The sequence below is a fragment of the Protopterus annectens genome, chromosome 3.part1 (assembly GCF_019279795.1).
Source record: "Protopterus annectens isolate FY-2018-M chromosome 3.part1, PAN1.0, whole genome shotgun sequence".
Classification (NCBI taxonomy): Eukaryota; Metazoa; Chordata; order Ceratodontiformes; family Protopteridae; genus Protopterus; species Protopterus annectens.
The window spans coordinates 472343646-472365138 of NC_056732.1; the positions used below are offsets into that span (position 1 = coordinate 472343646).

The 21493-nt window shown below is 44.7% G+C and overlaps 1 protein-coding gene across 2 annotated transcripts in view; it reads right to left on the minus strand.

Moving 5' to 3' along the window:
• The window catches only part of LOC122798172 (MDM2 binding protein), a 983220-nt gene that overhangs the window by 226946 nt on the left and 734781 nt on the right, over positions 1-21493 (minus strand). The window lies entirely within an intron of this gene.

Here is a 21493-nt window from a genome sequence, read left to right on the forward strand (position 1 = left end):
AGAACCGGCGACTAGCCTAGCAGAGGCCTCGTCGTCGGTTTTGGACCTTGGATGCCTATCCTTTTCCTTGTCCTTGCATTTTTTGTAAACTCCGGTTGTCGGCTGGTCCAACGGCATTACATAATTAAATCTTCAGCCAAAGTAATGAAATACAAAATCGAACCAACGCTTAATAGTGCGTCGGTTAAATCTAGCACAAAACCGACAGCTAGCAACGTTGTGATCAGGGCTTAGGCAAGGAATACAGTAAGAGTGAAAATCCTTATGCGGTATTTGCTTCCCACAAGAAATACAATTGTTAACTTTTTCTGACATCGGTCTGGAGCAAGAAAAAAGTTTCCCCAATGGGGTATTTAGCTTTAATGAAGACTTTGGTTCTGAAATTCGGATTTGAATATCTCAGGAGTCGGCCGACAGGCATTTGCAAACTGCTTTTGATTCGGGCACCGCGCGGCAAGAAAGAATGAAGAAAATGGCGTCGGCTGCATCTTTTATACCCCTGGCACACTGACATCAGGGAAGAGGCGACAGCAACCGACGCCGGACCTAGACTTTGGAATTCTGGCCGACTGAGGGTAGCCTGCCAGCAGGATAACCCAAGAGTAATGACTGCAACAGTGAAACATGATGAACATCCTTTTTGCTCAGCTCCTCCATAACCCTACTATCCTTATCTGAAGAAAGCAACTTGGTAGAGGGCAACAGCTTGGAGGGCTTGTCAAAAGAGACATACACTACAGAAGGGACAGCAGAAGGGCATTTATAATGAAATTTGAATTTGTCAGGTAAAATCTGTCAGTTTTTGGGGTGCAGGGGGTTAAGAATCAGGGGCCGCAGAAGAAGCTGCTGAAAAGGTATCCAGGAGGGTAGCCAGCATAGGGGGAACAGCTGACGCCTTAGGAGACTCCATCTGGAGTAGTTCATAATACCTTTTCTGAATGTCAGAGACTTGAGAACAATCCCACTTAAAACACTCCATCATGCAGACAACAGTATCCCCCCACAGGAGAGTTCCTCCAGAGGGGAATGTGGACTAACAGTATCATCTTCTTCTGAAACATAGTCCAAGGGGGAAGAAATTTGACATTAGTAAGCCAGGCATTCTTCCCCAGAATCCAGTTTTTCATCTGAAGAGTCTACTGGGGAGATGACAGGCATAGACAATCCTTTGATGAGGCTTTAAATCCATCAAGGTATTAAATAATCTCTGTGTAAAATCCTGCTATTCACATTGGGGATCCTCAGCTACAGGTGAAATGTGCTTGGTTTTCTGTTTCTTTTTCTGAACCCTGGCAACATTTAATAAGTGTAATAGGGATTTCCTCCCTAAAATATACGGAATCCCCCTTGGTCCCTTTGATATAATCAGACAAAGTTCCCCCTCAATGTTGGCAGCTAATGTTTGTAACATCTACGAGGACATGTGAGAAGTCAGATCCATGCTGGCCTCTGTCAGGATCATGGCAGAGGAATCTGACGCAACCACCAGATGATCATCTGGGCTTTAACTAGTCTCATGAGAGATGTCTGGTGGAGGCTGGACAGCAGCCATATCAGACAAGTTTTTGGCCTTTTTCTTGGCAGACATCTGACCCTTGGGATGGGAAGATTCTGCCATAGCACCTTGAGCCAAAAGCTTAAGACGCTGGTTTTCAAAGTAAATAGATAAAGAGGAGAGATGACTATGTAGAGTATTAGGGACAAAAGCATGGCAGACCGAACATAGCTTATGGTCATGGGAAGCAGCCAAACAGAAAAGACAGTGGTTATGACAGTCTTTATGGGGAATCTGCTTCCCACGCTGACATTTTTCCTTTTTGGATGACATGAACCCAACAACCTCAATGGGGCACTTATCAGGAACACAACCTGGTAACCAGCATAGCAGAGGGGAGTCCGGACTTGCGGCAAAGAAGTTCTGGGTGTGTGCGCCTGTACATCACCTTTATGCACTAAGCCTTGCGCAGGGAGCATAGGTGTGATGTATGACACCTATAAGTACTAAAGACTTTGGAATATTGGCTGAACGTTGGGCTATCCTTCGCAGAAGATCCCTTAGGTTATGAATACTTTAACAGTGATATGGAATGACATTTGCAAACTGGTCAAGCTAGATAAGCCTTCACAAGACATCCTTTATGGATATTGTGAACAGCCCTGCGAAGAACTCAGCAATTCTTTTTTTCATTTTGATAAAAGACCACTTTTACAGTTCCTCCTTCAAGCAGTTGGTTATTGATGGGTAGTGCTATGGAATGCAAGCCTGAGGGCAGAGGCAGTATTCCTTAAAAAGGGAGCAAAAGCTCTGCATTATGTTTCAACTGCAACACGCAATCAATTCTTTTACCCACAGAAATGTTGTTAGACTGAACCATTTTCTCTCAAGGGAGAATGTTTCCCTCCTAGGAAGGAGTTGAGAGGGATGGTATAGTCGATACTGAAAGAGGTACTCATGGCTGGGAGGCAGCAATTTTCCCATATTCTTACCAAGCCTCTCTTTTAAAAACATCTTTTGTTTGAAATATTCCAGATTAGGTGTTTAATGTAAAAGGGCTACTATTTTGTAGTAGGATGTTTCCGAACATATTTCGGAATGGAAGAATCAAACAACTGCTTGACTCAATGCATGTTTTTTCCTAATGTTTGTAAAGGGATCTTATGGGACTGACGGTATCACAAAGGTCACATGCTTCCTGCCAATAAAATAATTTCTCATAACAGTATTTAGTTACTCTCGTTCTCTTTCTATGGCACTTATGCTTCTTATTTGTACTGCTTAGAGGGCTCTCCTTGCTCTGGGAGGAGTAAGCATCCTTTGATTCAAAGTCTATAGCTTTTTATGCCCCAGAAATTCCTAAAGGATTTTGGGCACTAAGAAAGAAAACTTGCTTATTAAAGAAAGTGTAACATTGTAGGATGAAACCAGTTTCCTCTAAACAAAATAAGCACTGAAGGTGGTAGCTTTATGGGAACACATCTTACACAGACACGCTTGTTGATCTTTTCTGAGGACATCAATGGCCACGGAAAGATCCCCAAATTTATTTTAAAAAATTGCAATAAAAGTTAATAATAAACTATCAGCAATTTCAGCAATATAAAAGTAGAAATGTATTCATAAACTGGTTACTTATACTACTCTTGGAAGACACCTGGACTGAAATAACCAGACAAGACAACTGATTGCTGTTAAGGCAAAACAACTGAAGATGGCAAGAGCTACTATCCCCTTTCTACAGAGTGCCATACTGTCCCCAGTCTAAAGGAAAAGACCAGCTCCACTCTGGGGATGGGCAACATTTTGGAGTTTAATTCCCAATGATGATGAACAAAACTAGGGCAGTGATCCTTATCATGCACATCAACATTTACCAGGCTTATAACCAATAACTTCTAATAATTTATAATTAGAGTAGCAAGATTTGCACAATAAAGGAAAACCATTACTGAAATTCAACTCATGTCACAATTCTCCTTAGCATGTCATTTTCTAGTGTATTACTGCAACTACAGAATGTTAAAGAACTCTTATCAAAAATACTTCTGGTATTAAACCATTTTGCATTTATTAATGATTTGATTTTGTTGTCCTTAACTACAAGAATCAGATTTATATTTTGCCTGTATTTAAATCCTGACAATCAACAAATACAAACAGAAACAATATCCATTTATAATATAGCCTTTTAACCCGGATGTGTTCAACTTTTACTTCAATAATGTGCAAGTACTAACTGACTTGCTCGAAGCTGCAAAGTTTAGAAGGCAATACTAGCAGTGACAAACTTTAAGGAGCAGTGGAGACAACTGTCTGGTGAGTCGGGAATAGGAATTCATCAAATACCAATTCATTAAAAAAGGATCCTCAGTTGAGAAGAACAAACACCACGGTCTCAACAAGCCTCATTCCATAAGAAACACAAGAGGAGATGGTCCAGTTTCAAAGAACTCCTTTGGATATGGCAGCTAGTGTTGAAGATTAAGGCTACAAGGGTTTAATGAGATGATTCCTGTGGTTTAAAGAACAGTGTTTGACTCCTTCCACCTCCATTTCCCTACTCTGTGACTGAGTTCCTGACAGTTCTCCCAGGTCACTCCTGAAAAGGGACACTTGTGTCCAGTGGGCTTACTCTAACAAATTAACAAACTAATAATAATAATAATAATAATAATAATAATATCCTACACTTCAAACAAGGATTCCAAATTGGGGAGAAAGTGGGTAACAGGATCAATCCTTTCCAGTGTTAACTACTTCTCAAGGCAAAAAGATGTTAAAGGAAAGGGGAGTAATCAAGAAACACAGGCCATCCATATGAAGCTCAGCCCACCCCCTTATGTATGTTAAACATCTGGATGGCAGCCAGCAGAGAGCAAAGGCCATAGCCTAAGAGGGAAGATGCTATAAGTGGAACACATAGGAGTACTCAACTGCCAGATTAATCTTCCTAAAGGATATCCTCTACAGAACTCGTCAGGAAGGGGTTCCAATGGGGATAACCTACCCCATGTATCCTAGGCATGGAAAAGTACAGTTTTGTACCTACCATAAATGTAGATGTCCGAACAGGATAGCATCTGCAGCATAACAAATGGGTTGTCCTGTCGTCAGGCAGCCCTTCGGTCGGCCGGATTCCAAAGTCTGGGTCCGGCTTCGGCTGATGTCGCACTCCACCCGACGTCATCTCTGCTGGTCTTCGGATATAAAGGCATCAGCCGACGCCATTTTCCTCAGTGTTTCTTGCTCCAGATGCCAGTTGCCCTCTAGGTGAGCTAAATTTTGGTTAAATGCCAATGTTTCCAAAATAGTAGAAGGCAAACACAAAAAATAAGTATGTATGTACATATATACAAACAAATACACCATAAGAGACTCCCCCCCCCCAGCTAGCTATTAGGAGGGTAAATACCCTAGGAGTACCACAGAGGGGAAGGAGGGTGGGTAATCCTGACTGCAGATGCTATCCTGTTCGGACATCTACATTTATGGTAGGTACAAAACTGTACTATGTCCTTCAAGGATGCATCTGCAGTCATAACAAATGGGTAGAATACCATAGCCAAACTAGGGAGGAGGAAGAAGAATTATGGTGTAGTTAGGATCCCTTGCAGTACAGCAGTGGCAAACCCTGCTCGGGATCTAGAGTATAGAGGTAAATTATAATGCTTGGCAAATGTATGCACGGAGGTCCAAGTAGCCGCCTCAATAATGTCCTTGGTTGCCACTCCTCGTAAGAAGGCTGTGGTAGTGGCTGTAGCCCTTGTAGAATGAGGTCTTATGTTCTGTGGAACTGGTTTTCCATGGTAGGAGTAACAGAATCTTATGCAATTTCCTATCCATTTGGAGATTGTCTGTTTGGAAATTGCTTTTCCTTCCCTTCCTGTTGCATAGGCTACTAGAAGCTGGTCAGTTTTTCTGTTACATTTGGTTCTGTCCAGGTAGTAGCGTAACTGTCTGTGTACATCCAAGGTATGCAGCAGCCTTTCCCCCCTGTTCTGTGGATTGGGAAAGAAGGTAGGTAGGTGGATTGCCTGGTTTAAAGACACTCTGGATACCACCTTAGGCATAAATGTAGGATTAGTTCTCATGGACACTCTATCTGGATGGAAGATTAGGAAGGGTTGTACTGCCATTAAGGCCTGTAGCTCTGAAACCCTCCTTGCTGAAGTAATTGCCAGTAGGAAAGCAGTTTTCCATGATAGGTGTTGAAGATCTGCTGTTGCTGCTGGTTCAAATGGAGGGAGTGTCAATTTTTCTAGCACAAAGTTCAAGTCCCATGCTGGTAATGGTGGTTTCCTAGGAGGTTTTACATTCTTGATCCCTCTGAGGAATTGCCGGAGTAGAGGATGTGAAAAGACAGGTGGATCGAAGCTGTATTCTGCGGAAATAGCTGATGCATGTATCTTGATGGAGGAATAGGACAGGCCCATATGTAGAAGCTCTGCCAAGTACTCCAGGATGTTAGCAATGTCTATGTTTGACACATCTTTTCCTCTTTCGGTACTCCAAATGACAAACCTTTTCCATTTTCCTGCATAGTTCCTTCTAGTTGAAGGTCTGCAGGCTTCAAGGATAATGTCTTTAACCCTTTGGGATAAGTCTGGGTTAGTTGCTGTTATGTGATGTTCCAGGCAGTCAGTTGCAAGGTTTTTAGGTTTGGGTGCATGATGTTGTAGTTGTTCTGAGTTAACATCAAAGGCGCCAGGGGTATTGGCCACTTTGAGGAATGGTCTGAATGTCTGGATTGCTAGTTGTACTGCCAGCATTTCTTTTTGGTTTATGTGCAGGTGCAGTTGGTCTGGAGCCCACAATCCTTGTATGCACTTGTCCAACATGTGCGCCCCCCAGCCTAGGTCTGAGGCGTCCGTTATGATGGTTTGGTTTGCTTGAAAGTTGTGGAAGGGCAAACCTGGGTTTGACTGGCATGCTTGAGCCCACCATAGGAACTCTTGTTTCAGGCATGGGATTAGTGGGATTTCGGTTTCTAAGCTGTGCCTGTGTTGAGACCATAAATTCTTTAGGTACCACTGTAGCTTTCTCATATGCAGTCTGGCATGGGGGACCAGGATTATGCATGATGCCATGAAGCCCAAGGCCTGCAGTACTTTTCTTGCTGTTAGTTTGTTCTGCTTTGTTAATGCCAAGAAGTAAAGAGGGAGTTGTTCTTGTTTTTCTGCAGTCAGGAATGCCATTTGTTTTACTGTGTCCAATTCCGCACCCAAGAAAGTTCTTGTCTGGGATGGTATCAGTCTTGACTTTTTTAAATTGACTGTGTATCCCAGGGCTTGTAGCAAGCAAATGACTCTTTGTAAATCTGTTGTCAGCTTGCTTTTGTTGTCCGCTTGTAACAGGCAGTCGTCCAGGTATGGATAAATTTGGATTCCCTGTAGCCTGCAATGAGCGATTACTGATGCCAGGCATTTTGTGAATACTCTGGGCAGTAGATAAGCCAAAGGGCAATGCTGAGAATTGATAATGCTCTGATCCTGCAAGAAATCTGAGGTATCTTCTGCAATTTGGTCGTATGGGGACGTGCAGGTATGCCTCCTTGAGGTCTAGAGTTACCAGCCAACACTCCTTGCCCAGCATGGGAAGAAGTTGCTGTAGGGTCAGCATTTTGAATTTTGAGACAATGATGTATGTGTTTAAGACGGACAGGTCGAGAATAGATCTCCAACTTTTCTCTTTTCTTGGTACTAGGAAGAGTCTGGAGTAGAATCCTTTGCCCTGTTGTGTTATTGGTACTCTTTCCACAGCTTTCATCTTTGTTAATTGAGCTATCTGCTTTAGAGCTTCTGTTTTTTGGTTTGGAGGTAGGTTTGGCATTCCTCTTTTTACTGGTAAGGTGTGGAAGTGGAACCTGTAGCCTTGGTCTATGGTTTGCAAAATCCACTTGTCTTTTGTGATATAGTGCCAATTTCTCGAAAATAAGGCTAACTTTCCGCCTATAGGTGCTGCTATTTGCTCCCTGGTAGGCGGAGTCAGAGCCAAGTCACTGTGATTGTCCTGTTGCAGTGGCAGTGGTTGTGCCTGTGCCTCGCTGGTTATTGCCTTGCCACTGGCGTCCTCTATAGGCACCTCCTCTGGGTTGATTTCTGCCTCTAGAGCGGTTATTCCTGCCTCTTTGAGATTTTGAGGAGTCTGGAAAGGACCAATTTTTGGCAGGCCACTTCCTGCTAAACCTTGGGGGCTGAACCTGTAAGAAATCCTTAACTGTTTGTACAGATTTTGCCTTCTCTTCCATTTTCTTCATTACTTGCTGAGCAGGGGTACCAAATAGGCTGGCCTTATCCATAGGAGCATCTAACAGCTTTGCTTTAACATGATCCGGCAGGGCCTGTTCTTTCAACCATGCATGCCTTCTTATCACTGTGCCAGTCATGGCTGATCTAAATGAAGCCTCCAGTGCATCATAGCCACATTTTAAAGAATGGTTACTGATCAGCTGAATGTTATTCACCATTTCTAAAACATATTTCTTATCTAAGGATTCATCAGAGGACAGCTTCTTAGTTAACTGATCAAGCATAAACTCTTGGTATTGGATCATGTGAAACTGACAATTTAAAGCTCTAGCTGAGAGAGTAGCAGAGGTGTAAACTTTTTTGCCCCATCTCTCTAAGGACCTGGATTCCCTTTCAGAAGGGAGAGGGTTTTTTGCTGAGGTCGAAGCTACTGCCTTAGGCCCTTGGGATATAGTCTCAGGGTCTGCAAGCGGGGCCTTGAATAGGTGGTGATGAGTGTCTGGCACCCTGTAAAATCTATCTGGTTTGGCAGGGGCTGGAGGTAGAGTATCAGGAGCAGTGCAAACATCATTAAATGCATCATCCACAACAGACAGAACTGGAGGTATAGCTAAGGGCCTATGTTGTGGCAAGTGTAGAAAAGTCCTAAGCCTTTTTCTTGAATCTGAGTAGTCTTGTCCCTGCCATTGGAATTGTTCTCTCATGGCGTGTAAGGTTTCCCCAAAGGAAAATTCCTCTGGTGGAGAGGCAGATGGAATGGATTCATCAGCATCGGAATCTTCATAAGTAGAAAAAGGAGCTTCTGGCTGATCTGTAATGACTGAGTCATCCGAAGAATCATCAGAGGACACTGGCTCGGGGGGCTCTGCTCTAGGTCTCTTTTCTGGAGGCTGAGAGGCCCTGTCTGGGTGAGATTGGGATCCCCTAATTAAGGAGATTAAATCCTCTGCCAGAGTAAGCATTTGAGAACTAGAAGTGTGTCTGTGTGAGGGGGGTCTTAACAGGCACTGGTTTAACAGTTTTGGCTGCTTTAGCCCTGGCAAAGGCCTTTATAGACATGGCTGCAGGAGGCCTAGCAGCACCACGTGCTGGGGTAGAGACATCCAAAGGGATGGTGTCGGATAAGTCACTAGGAACCACAGTAGTAGGCAAAACTTCAGAGGCCGATTCAACTGAAGTAGCAGGAGCCTCAGTAGTAGTCATGGTTTCGGCTGAAGATTGACCCGTTTTCTCGGTTTCGGCCGAAACCGAGACACTCGCGGCTTGCTTGACCGTGGTTTCGGCCGAAACCGCGGACCGCGAGTGTCGGTCTTTATCTTTGCGTTTTTTAACAATTTGGGTAGTCGGAGGATCCGACGGCATAATGTAGACAAAATCTGAGCCGAAAAACTGTTCAGCAAACTCCGACCGACGCCTAAGCGTTCGTCGGTTGAAGGAAGCACAGGCTGAACAAGCTGCTACGTCGTGGTCTGGGCCTAAACAAGGTAGGCAGTAAGAGTGGAAATCTTTATGAGGTATTTGTTTCCCACAAGTTAAACAGTTATTTACTTTTTCTGACATCGGCTGAGGCAAGAAAGAGTCCCCAGCGGGTACTTAGCTTTTAGAAGTCTTGAGTAGTATTCGGGTAGTAATCTCTGGATCTGACCGACCGGCACTGCGAACAGCTTCTGCTTCGGGCGCCACGCGGCAAGAAAGACTGAGGAAAATGGCGTCGGCTGATGCCTTTATACCCGAAGACCAGCAGAGATGGCGTCGGGTGGAGTGCGACATCAGCCGAAGCCGGACCCAGACTTTGGAATCCGGCCGACCGAAGGGCTGCCTGACGACAGGACAACCCATTTGTTATGACTGCAGATGCATCCTTGAAGGACATCTTTGCCACAGCACCTGGATGACAACAGAGAAAGGGACTCAACTTTAAAGCTACTGCCAGCACTGAGCACTTAGATCCTTGGAGGAGTATCTACAAGTCCTCTCTCCCAATTGGGAAGGATGCCCACTCAAAGCCTTTGAGGGGAAAAAAGTTTGTACCCTCTAAAAGGGATGAGAAAAGACCAGCTTCCTAGGAAGCACCCTCTCCACACCAGAAGCAAGGAAGGTCCTAGGCAGAGGGACTAGGAGGAGAGGTTGCAAGTGTACTTTTATTTGCTCACCTATTAGAAGAAAAGAAAAAAAAAAACACCATACAAGCTACAGCTCAGCAACTTGGGGAATGGGACTGGACATGGACACGGGCTCTTAAGACAGATGTGTCACAGCCAGGACAGATGGAGAATTCTTAACCCTGTGTCTGCAATGCATGGAAGGTTCCCTCTTCCTGCTAGAACAGGGGGATATCAGTTGGTGCAGGAACATGTCTCCCTGACAAGAGAGACCTGGCTAACACCAAAGAAGGCAATGAGCACAGAGTAAAACCTCTATCCAAACTGCACACTTCTGCCAAATGAAAAATCCAGCAAAAGATTGCCATATCATTCCCCAGGGGAAAAATGCTTCCAAGAAAACTGATGCATAAACAAAGCTGCAGTAGTTGGGGTATGGATCATAGAGAGTAAACACCTGGTAAAGTGGGTTATATCAACATGCCCATCTTCATGTTGAAAGTGAGGTTCTCCCTGGGTTTAGGCTAGGGGAGAATCTCGAAAGCAACCAAGACCTCCTCCACCTAGATAGATGAGATGCATAGCTGAGGTCAAACATCTGCAGCATGGAAGGGAAATACTAAATCTTCTTGTCCCCCTGACTCCATCTCATGTCATCCTCTCTGTAATCGGACAAGAAAGAGACCCACTCTTGGAGAAACAGTTGTGTAAAATCTTACCATAACCAAAGATGTCCTTCTCTTCCACGTTTCAGTATACTTAGTGTGGGATTCCCCGCCTCAGGCGACCCGAATGTCGGCTCCTATACAAAAGCTTAAGCCTGGCTGCTGTAAGTGCGTGGAACGTCACATGTAGGGCCATATACCAGACACCTTAAATGTGACATCTGCATGCACAGCTCTCAGAACTTAAATGTCCAGTCGGACAGTCCAATAGAGAGTATCAAGTGATGTCAATAAGAGGTGCAAAGTGCCATTTGATGGCAAGTCTGACCATAACCTAGGGGGGGGGGTGCCTCAGGGTGCCCTTTAGACAGGTCATTAGTAAAAAAGGGGGATAGGTGGGTGGGAAGGAATACTGCAGCATGTTACAGAAGGACATCTAGGGTTATGGTAAGACTTCATGCAACTATTCTATGTCCTTCTATTGCTATGTTGCAGTATTCTTTGTGGGAGGGTACCACAGCTTAATTAGAGGGAAGGGTGGGGGTGGAGGTAGACGTAGCCGATTCTACAAAGCCCTGCAGGATTGCCCTAGCAAACCCTGCCAGGGCTCTGGAGACGTGGTCTAGTTTGTAGTGTCTGGTGAAAGTGTATATGGTGGACCAGGTGGCTGCTTCTAGGATGGAGGCTGTGTCTAGGCCTTTGAGGAAGGCTTTGGAGGTTGCCACGGCCCTGGTAGAATGAGCTCTTACTCCCTGGGGTAGGTTCTTGCCATAGTGGGAGTAACAGAAGCAGATAGTTTTTCTAATCCAGCATGAAATGGTTTGTTTGACGAATGCCTTGCCCAGGGCCCTGGGGTGGAAGAATACAAAGAGATGGTTTGATTTTCTGATAGACTTAGTTTTGTCTAAATAAAACCTTAGTTGTCTGTGCACATCCAGGGCATGGAGTATCCTTTCAATGTCATTGGTTGGAGAGGGGAAGAAAGTGGGCAGGTGAACGGCTTGGTTTACGGACAGTTCGTTGACCACCTTAGGCATGAAGGAAGGGTTAAGTACATAGAGTCACCATATCATTGTGGAAGGTAATGTAGGGATAGCAGGCCATTAGAGTTTGTAACTCTGACACCCTTCTAGCTGAGATAAGGGCCACCAGCAGTACATTCTTCCATTGCACATTTGGAGGGTTGCAGCACTAGCTGGTTGGAATGGGGTCAGTGTGAGTTTTACCAGGATGAAGTTTAGGTCCCAGGGAGTGAAACTGGCTTTCATGGTGGTCTGATGTGTAAGACCCATTTTTAGGAATAATTTAACATCTAGCCTGGCTGGTAAAGGGGGTTCTAATGGTAGAGAGGCACAAATTGCTGATAGGTGGACTTTCACTGAACAGTACGAAAGACCAGCCTTAAGTTCACGCACATAACTAAGGACTAGGGGGGGATCTCTGCCTGACAGGGATCCCTGTCCTTATGGAGACACCAGTTGGAGAATCTTTCCCATTTTGATAAGTAGGCTCTCCTTGTAGTAGGTTTCCTGGCCTCCCTCAGGACTAAAAGCACGTCTTCTGAGTAGTGGTGTCTGAAAGTAATTAAAAGTTTATCACCCAGAGTGTTAGACCTAACATCTGTTGGCGAGAGTGAATTAAGAGTTCCCTTCTGTTTTGTGAATAAGTCTGCCTTGTGGGGTAACTTGTGGTGATAGTCCTTGGCTAATGAGAGATGTAGGGGGAACCAGTGCTACCTTGGCCAATACGGAGTCACAAGCAAGATTTTTGGTTTGTCCCTACTGATTTTCAGGAGGACTTTTTGAATGAGTGGGAAGGGTGGAAATGCATATAGAAACACCCCTTCCATGGAATGCTGAAAGCATCTAACCTCCAAGAAAGAGGAGAGCGATCTTTGGTGCAGAATTTCTTCAATTGTCTGTTCTGGGGGGAGGCAAACAAATCTACCTGAGGTGTGCCCCACCGGTGGACAATGTCAAGAAAAATGCCCCTGTTCAGCAGCCACTCGTGTTGTACAGAGGATGTTCTGCTGAGAATATCTGCTTGTTTGTTGTCCTGGGAAGGGATTATGTTGCCTGCAGGGATAAGCTATTTCTGGAGGCAAGGCCCAAATTTGTAATCTTATCCGACAGAGGAGGTAGGCCTTGGTCCCTCCCTGTATGTTGAGATACCACATGACTGTGATTTTGTCTGTGAAGATTTGAAGGGGGCCTGGGTTCCAGGACATTGAGAAGAACTGCAGTCATTTCCCTCACATTGATGCGTTTCTTTTGGAGGGTAGGATGCCAGGTTTCCTGTACCATGAAGCATTTCATGGTAGCCCCTCACCCTAGGTCTGATGCATCTATATGCATGTGCTAGGTTGGAGTGGAAGGCCCGGGTTCAGTAGTATTTGTTGAATCCACCACCTTAGTTCTGCTTTGAGGCAGGGCAGGAGTGTAATTTGGCACTCTAGAGGATGTTGGTGTTGTGACCACACATTTTTCAAGTACCACTGCAGTTTTCACATGTGCATTCTGGCTAAGGGCAGCATGGGGATGGTGGCTGCCATTAGCCCCAGGATTTGCAAGAATTGTCTTGCAGATATCTGTTGGACTTGTAATAGGCTTTGGAAGTGGGTAGAGAGGGAAATAACTTTGTCCTGAGGGAGGAAAGCCTGCATTAGGTATGTTCTGATCCTGCAGCCCAGAAAGATTTTGTAATGCTGGGGGGTGGGGGGTGGTGGTTAAAGGATGATTTTTGGATGATGAGGGTGAACCCCAGGCTTTGAAGCAGGGAAGTGGTGAACTTCAGATGGTTTTGTAGGGTGTCCTCTCTTTCTGCTAGAATGAGGATGTTGTCTAGGTAGGATAGATTTATACACCTTTGGTTCTGAAAAAGGCTATAGCTAGAACTAGGCATTTTGTGAATACCCTGGGTGCAGTAGATAAAGGGCAAGGCTGTAAACTTAAAAGTGAGAGCAGGGCCCAGTGAAACGCAATAATTTTCTGTGGGAGGGTTTTATGGGGATATGAAGGTATGCTTCCTTTAGATCAAGTGTGGCCATAAAGGCCTGGGCTGGCAACTGTAAGAGTAGTGTTTGAAGTGACAGCATTCTGAATGATGGAACTTTTAGGAATAGGTTTAGAAAGGACAGATCTAGTATTCGTCTCCAAGGCACATCTTTTTTAGAGACAAGAAATAGTCCTGAGTAAACGCCTTTTCCTTCCTGTCCTCGAGGGACAGGTTCTATGGTTCCTAGGTTCAGAAGGTCCTGCAGTAATTGAGAAATGAGAAGCAGTTGATTTTTTTTTTGAGAAAAGGAATGCCCCTTGTAGAGGGCTTTTCCTTCCAAGAAAGGAAATATCCGTTTTGTATTACTGCCAGCACCCAGCAGTCTGATTTGATGGATCTCCAAATGGGGAGGCAGTGGGAGAGGTGGGCTGACAAAGGAAGGTGGGTAAGGCAGTCATGCATTGTCCACTTCTGTCATTAAAAGGCTGTCTGAGTAGGTTGTGAAGCAGCTGGTCTGGAGGTGGTCTGCCTTCTGGTTCCTCTCCTATGCCTGGTAGAGGATTGGGAAGCAGAGGAAGGGATCCTCCTGACAAAGGTAGTCTTAGCAGGGTAATTCCTGTAATATTTAGGAATGGGAGACACTGGTAGGTGCTTGATGTCTTGAAGCTCTTTACTTTTCAACTGCAGGTTTTTCAAAAGATCTGTACACTGGTTACCAAACAGGAGGCTGTGGTCTAGCAGGGCGTCTAGGATTTGTGACTTAAATTCTTCTGGTAGGGGTTGAAGGCGTAGCCAAGAGTATCTGCGTAGTACTGATGCAGAAACAGCGGACTGTGCAGAGGCCTCTACTGCATCATAACTGCATCGAATAGAATGTCTGGCTACCTGAGAAGCCAGGGACAGTTTTGATGCTATCTCTGTTTTGGCAGGGCAGTCAGGGGTGGAAGACAGGCGAGAAGAGGCTTGTGATGCTAGGTCCAAGGCATATTTTATTACATGGGTTTGATGGTTGATAGCTCTGAAGGCTAGGGTGGAAGAGGTATAAGCCTTCTTGTTTATCCTGTCCATGTTTTTACTATCTTTGTCAGTAGGAAGAAGAGTTGCTGATGGAATCAGTCTTGATTGCTTGTCAGAGGATACAGCAATCACAGCAAGGTCTGTCAGAGGTGGTTTTACCAGGAATTTATGTTCTTTTGGAACTTTATAGAAATGGTCAGGTCTCTTAGGGGCAGATGGTTGTGAGTCTGGCTTCTTTGATGCTGAGGTGAATGCATCAAGGTAGGCAGGAATAACTGGTGGGATGGCTGAAGGCGAGGGAGATTCCACTTGAAGTAGCAAAGTATCTCTTTTGAGTTTCAGTCATTTGGGAAGTGTCCCATTTAAAGTATTCTTTCATCTTTGTGATGGTCTGCCCAAAGTTGATATCCTCTGGTGGAGAGTCCCCTTCTATGGATTCTTCATATGGGGAATAGTATTCAAGTGGAGAGGCAATTTGAGATGAGTAGGAGATTGATTCATCAGAGGATGAATAGCAAGGCTCCTGCTCTTTTTCCCCTTCATGAGCAGTAGGCAGAGGGAGAGAAGTAGCTGAAGAAGGCCTAGGGCTGAGTATTGGAATGGTGGAGGGGGAAGAGTCCGTGGGCCTAAGTGCCATGAAGGTCTGCATCAAGGAACTGGTGAAGGATTGCTAGTCTGGAACTCCTTCAGAGGGTGGAGCCTGGTGTTTTGTTTTCTGCTTCCTTTTCAAAGGTGTTGTCTTAGGAAAAGGGCTGGATTCAGGGGCATGGGAAGGAGCAGGAGCTTCAGGCAATGGCATCCTGGTCGGTCGTCCGATGATATCTGGTTTCCCCTTGACATCGGTAGGGACTGACGTCAGAGCTAACTCCGTGGACGCGCTGGCTGTTACTTCCAAAGTGGCTTCCTCAAGAGCAGCCGTGGAAGATGATGGTTCTATAGGACATCCCTCAACTCATAAATCAAAAGCTGGTGGGATGTCCGATTGCAGAGAGGCAGAGGAACTAGGCCTTGTAACATTGGCCTTTTTCCATGGTGGTTCAGTCAGAGTGGCCGATTCAGGATCCATTCTAAGTGCTAGTTTTTTTGAGTCTCTGGCTTTCTAAATATAGGTTAAGGGTGGCCATACGGCTTTGGAGGGTCTTAGGTACAAATGATTGACAAATAGGGCAAGAGGTATGGTCATGCTCTCAGCCTAGGCAGAAAATGCACTGGTCGTGTGTATCCTTATGCAGAATCAGGCACCCACATCAGCATTTACCCTTCTTAGCTGACATCGGCTAATGGTACAGCAAACCAAGCTCAAGCAAAATAAAGGCAAGATCCCCAACGGGGTGCTTATCTTTAGACGTCTTCATGTAAAGGAGCAAAGCGATTGATGCTATTGTTGACTGCAGCGGAAAAGTTCTGAGGTCTGTGCGTGCAGACATTAAATTTAAGGACCATGGTTTATGGCCCTATGTGTAATGTCCCATGCACCTACAGCAGCCAGGCTTAAGCTTTTGTACAGGAGCTGGCATTTGGGTCACCTTAGGTGAGGAATCCTATACTAAGAATACTCCAACATAGGAACAGAAGGACATCAGTGAATGCTCACAGAAGCCATGTAGGTTATGTAAAACCAAATTGGAAACAGTCACACACCTTGTTGCTGGTTGTGACACACTAATGGCAGAAGGACTGTGTACTGAAAGGCATAATAATGTGGCGAGACTGTTGCACTGGGGATTGTGCAAACATTATGGTATCGAAGTGGCTGAAAAACATTGGAAACATTGGCCACAAAGCATCACAGAAAATGATGAAGTTTATATCACATGGGATCACTCATTACCAACCGTTCAAAACAGATGCTAGAAAACAGGATAAAGTGGTCCAACAAAAGAAGACAAAAGTAGCATTGATCATTGAAATTGCCACACCCAGTGACTACATTGTCTTGCGTACAGAGAGACACAAAGTCATAAAATACCAGGATCTGCAGGCAGAAATGACAGCCATGTGCAAGAAAGATACCCAGACAGTTCCAATAGTAGTAGAAGCAACAGGTCTTATAAAAAAAGAATTTACAATCGTATTTGGATATGTTAGCAGCCACTGGGGATGCACAAGCCAGTGCATTTCTTTGTTGCCGGTCCTAAACCCAGATAAATGGGGAAGGTTGCGTCAGGAAGGCCCATCCGGCGTAAAATTTTGCCAAATCATACATGCAGACAACAGTACAGAAATACACACCGGATCGGTCGAGGCCCAGGTTAACAATGACTGCCACCAGTACTGTTGGCCAACAGGGTGCTGGTGGAAATTGGGCTACTGTTGGCCGAAGGAGGAGAAGAGGGGGAAGGCAGGTAAAGGCTAGGACTGTGATAGTGAGGGTTGGAACTTTGAATGTTGGCAGTGTGACTGGTATAGGGAGAGAGCTAGCTGATATGATGGAACGAAGGAAGGTTGGTATATTGTGTGTGCAAGAGACCAGATGGAAGGGGAGCAAGGCTAGGTGTATCGGAGGTGGTTTCAAATTGTTTTATCATGGTGTGGATGGGAGGAGAAATGGCTTAGGCATTATCCTGAAGGAACAGTATGCTGAGAGTGTTTTGGAGGTGAAAAGAGTGTCGGATACAGTGATGTTTATGAAGCTGGAAATTGATGGTGTAATGATGAATGTTGTTAGTGCATATGCTCCACAAGTTGGGTGTGTGATGGATGAGAAAGAAAAATTTTGGAGTGAGTTGGATGAAGTGGTGATGACTGTACCCAAGGGTGAGAGACTGGTGATTGGAGCAGATTTCAATGGGCATGTTGGTGAAGGAAACAGAGGGCATAAGGAAGTGATGGGTAGGTATGGTGTTAAGCAAAGGAATGCAGAAGGTCAGATGGTAGTGGATTTTGTGAAAAGGATGGACATGGCTGTGATGAATACGTATTTTAACAAGAGGGAGGAGCATAGGGTGACATACAGGAGTGGAGGAAGATGCACACAGGTGGATTATATCTTATGCAGAAGGGCCAGTCTGAAGGAGACTGGAGACTGTAAAGTGGTGGCAATGGAAAGTGTAGTTAGGCAGCATAGGATGGTGGCTTGTAGGATGACATTGGTGATCAAGCAGAGGAGGATGAGTGTGCGGGCAGCACCTAGGATCAAATGGTGGAAATTGAAAAAGGGTAATTGTGGGGTGATGTTCAGGGATGAGTTAAGACAGGCACTGGGTGGCAGTGAAGAGTTACCGAATAGCTGGGTAACTACAGCAGAGCTAGTAAGAGAGATGGCTAGAAAAGTGCTAGATGTGACATCTGGAAAGAGGACAAGGAGACCTGGTGGTGGAATGAAGAAGTACAGGAGAGTATACAGAGAAAGAGGCTGGCGAAGAAGAAGACGTGGGATTGTCAAAAAGATGAAGAAAGTAGACAAGAATATAAGGAGATAAGATGCATGACAAAGAGAGAGGTGGCGAAGGCTAAGGATAAGGGGTATGAAGAGTTGTATAAAAGGTTGGACACTAAGGAGGGAGAAAAGGACCTGTACCGATTGGCTAGACAGAGGGACCGAGCTAGTAAAGATGTGCAGCAGGTATGGGTGATAAAGGATAATGACGGAAACATACTCACAAGCAAGGAGAGTGTGTTGAGCAGATGGAAAGAGTACTTTGAGGGGTTGATGAATAAAGAGAATGAGAGGGAGAGAAGGTTGGACGATGTGTGGATAGTGAATCATGAAGTGCAGTGGATTAGCAAGGAGGAAGTAAGGATAGCTATGAAGAAGATGAAGAACGGACAGACTGTTGGTCCAGATGACATACCTGTGGAAGCATGGAGGTGTTTAGGTGAAATGGCAGTGGAGTTTTTAGCTAGATTGTTTAATGAAATCTTGGAAAGTGAGAGGATGCCTGAGGAATGGAGAAAAAGTGTTTTGGTACCAATTTTTAAGAATAAGGGTGATGTACAGAGCTGTAGTAACTACAGAGGGATTAAACTAATCAGTCACATCATGAAGTTATGGGAAAGAGTAGTGGAAGCTATGTTAAGAAGGGAGGTGATTAGTGATCAGCAGTATGGTTTCATGGCAGGAAAGAGCACTACAGATGTGATGTTTGCTCTGATAGTGTTGATGGAGAAGTACAGAGAAGGTCAGAAGGAGTTGCATTGTATCTTTGTGGATTTAGAGAAAGCATATGACAGGGTGCCTAGAGAGGAGTTGTGGTATTGTATGAGGAAGTCGGGAGTGTCAGAGAAGTATGTAAGAGTGGTACAGGATATGTACGAGGGTAGTGTGACAGTGGTGAGGTCTGCGGTGGGAGTGACGGATGCGTTTACAGTGGAGGTGGAATTACATCAAGGATCAGCTCTGAGCCCTTTCTTATTTGCAATGGTGATGGACAGGTTGACAGACGAGATCAGACAGGAGTCCCCGTGGACTATGATGTTTGCAAAGGACATTGTGATCTGCAGTGAGAGTAGGGAACATGTGGAGGAGACCCTGGAGAGGTGGAGATGTGCTCTAGAGAGAAGAGGAATGAAGGTCAGCAGGACTAAGACAGAATATATGTGTGTGAATGAGAGGGAGGATAGAGCAATGGTGAGGTTGCAAGGAATAGAGGTGGCGAAGGTGGATAAGTTTAAGTACTTGGGATCAACAGTTCAGAGTAATGGTGAGTGTGGAAGAGAGGTGAAGAAGAAAGTACAGGCAGGATGGAGTGGGTGGAGAAGAGTGTCAGGAGTGATTTGTGACAGATGAGTACCAGTAAGAGTGAAAGGGAAGGTCTACAAGAGGGTAGTGAGACCAGCTATGTTATATGGGTTGGAGACAGTGGCACTGACAAAAAGGCAGGAGTCAGAGCTTGAAGTGGCAAAGTTTAAGATGTTAAGATTTGCACTGGGTGTGACGAGGATGGACAGGATTAGGGATAAGTATATTAGCGGGTCAGCCCAGGCTGGAAGGTTTGGAGACAAAGCCAGAGAGGCAAGATTATGTTGGTTTGGACATGTGCTGAGGAGGGATGCAGAGTATATTGGGAAAAAGATGCTAAGGATGAAGCTGCCAGGTAACAGGAAAAGAGGAAGGCCTAAGATAAGGTTTATGGATGTGGTGAAAGAGGACATGCAGGTGCTTGGTGTGACAGAGTAAGATGCAGAGGACAGGAAGAAATGGAAACAGTTGATCTGCTGTGGCGACCCCCTAACGGGAGCAGCTGAAAGAAGAAGAAGATCTGGATATGTTACCAATTTATGTAACCCCATACGGACTGCAAAAAGAGTCACTACTGGGCACATTACGGGTGCTGCGAAGAGCACTACTGGCTAACATCAAATAGTGAAACAATACTAATTTCATGAACTTTAATCATACTTTGACTTAGGAATGGGGTCCATTCCTTCATGGTACTGGAAACCCAAAAGACTTGGAGAAATTAAAAAGGCAGAAACCATACAGATATCGGCCTTAGAATGCTGAGACAATATCTCACTTCAATTTACATGACATCAGGCCTTCTTGGTGGTAGCAACAGCAGTGTAATGGCACTACCAGGCATCTGTGATAACATCATAAAGAAAACCAGGTGATTATGCACTCCCAGATCAAGTACAGAGTGTACTTAAAAGAGACAGCAACCCATGAATACCAAAAGAACTCAGCAACTCAGTTTTGTCCATCTCAGATATTAAGGTACCCATACTTGGCCCTCTGGAAGGTCAATTGGGAAGATGTCATCTAGTTCCAAGGTAATACAACTGGTGAGTGGCATATGCAAGAAGTCAAGCCACATAAATGAATGCCAAAGGAAGCATGTGAGAAACAGAATGGGCCATGCACCAGCATTCAACCACAGTCCCTGGGTTTGAAGTACTGAACCTGGGATTCTAGATCCCACCAATATTTAAACTAGTGATGCACGTCTCATGTCTGGGTGACAGGCCCTGATGTGGGCTCACCCTGAGACTACTCTTGTACCAAAGGTTGATGAAGCTATATGGACTCAGTGGGAGGTTGTAAAAGAAGCATCAACCCTAAGTACATCTGAACCAAAAATGATGGGTAGATTCTGGATCAAGCTAACCAGGCAGCAAAACTAACATGAGCACCTTAGGATGCAACCTCCAGTGGGGAGAACCAGGGGTGCGCCTCTCCTAGGCTTCAAGCTCCCAGACACACGGAAGGCTGGATTGTCCACACCATTTGGGAGAACCGAAAAGCTACAGAAAAAGGGGATCTGCATATAGGATGCAAAGATCCCATCTTATTCCCCCAAGCAAAACCTAAGATAGAACTACATCCTGCTTGCCAGGTTTTGTAATAGGGATGTTTCTACTTGCCTTGGTTAACTGCCTCTGTTTGCTGTTCTCTTCAAATTTAGAAACACTCTAAAGCAACAAAGGACATGCGAATGCAGAACCTTTCTATCAGTGATAGCAAAGACCGAGATTGGCACTGTAAAGGTGATTAAAAAAATAAAATAGAAAAGAAATGACATGCAGGGGTTAGTTATGCTTACACACACAACCTATGACACAATAGTCATCATCACCACAGGTATGCAACCGTCCCAGAGTAAAAGAAAGTTGCTGTATGCTGACTGAAGTACATGAACCTATTATATCGAAAGAGCAGGTCAAGCAGTGTTCTTCACGTTAGATCATTCAACTGTTTAAATGGCATTAAAACTCAACAAGAAGACAAACTGGGAACGCATTACTATATTGTACCTGAGGTGTCCAGCCTAGGTACTATTAGAGCAAGTAATTACTGAGTAACATGAGCAATGACTACAGTGCATTTTATTCAGAGAGAGAGTGAGAAACAGATTTTAAGGATGCAAGAATGGTAGGTGATGATATGAAAAAAGTAAATGAAGAAAATGTGTTTAAATTGGAAATAATTAGAGGGATCTCCACAGTGTACTAGCCTTCATTTGAAATGAACCAGCTAAGGACAAAATCCGTGCTTACATTGTTACATACATTATACACAGCACCACA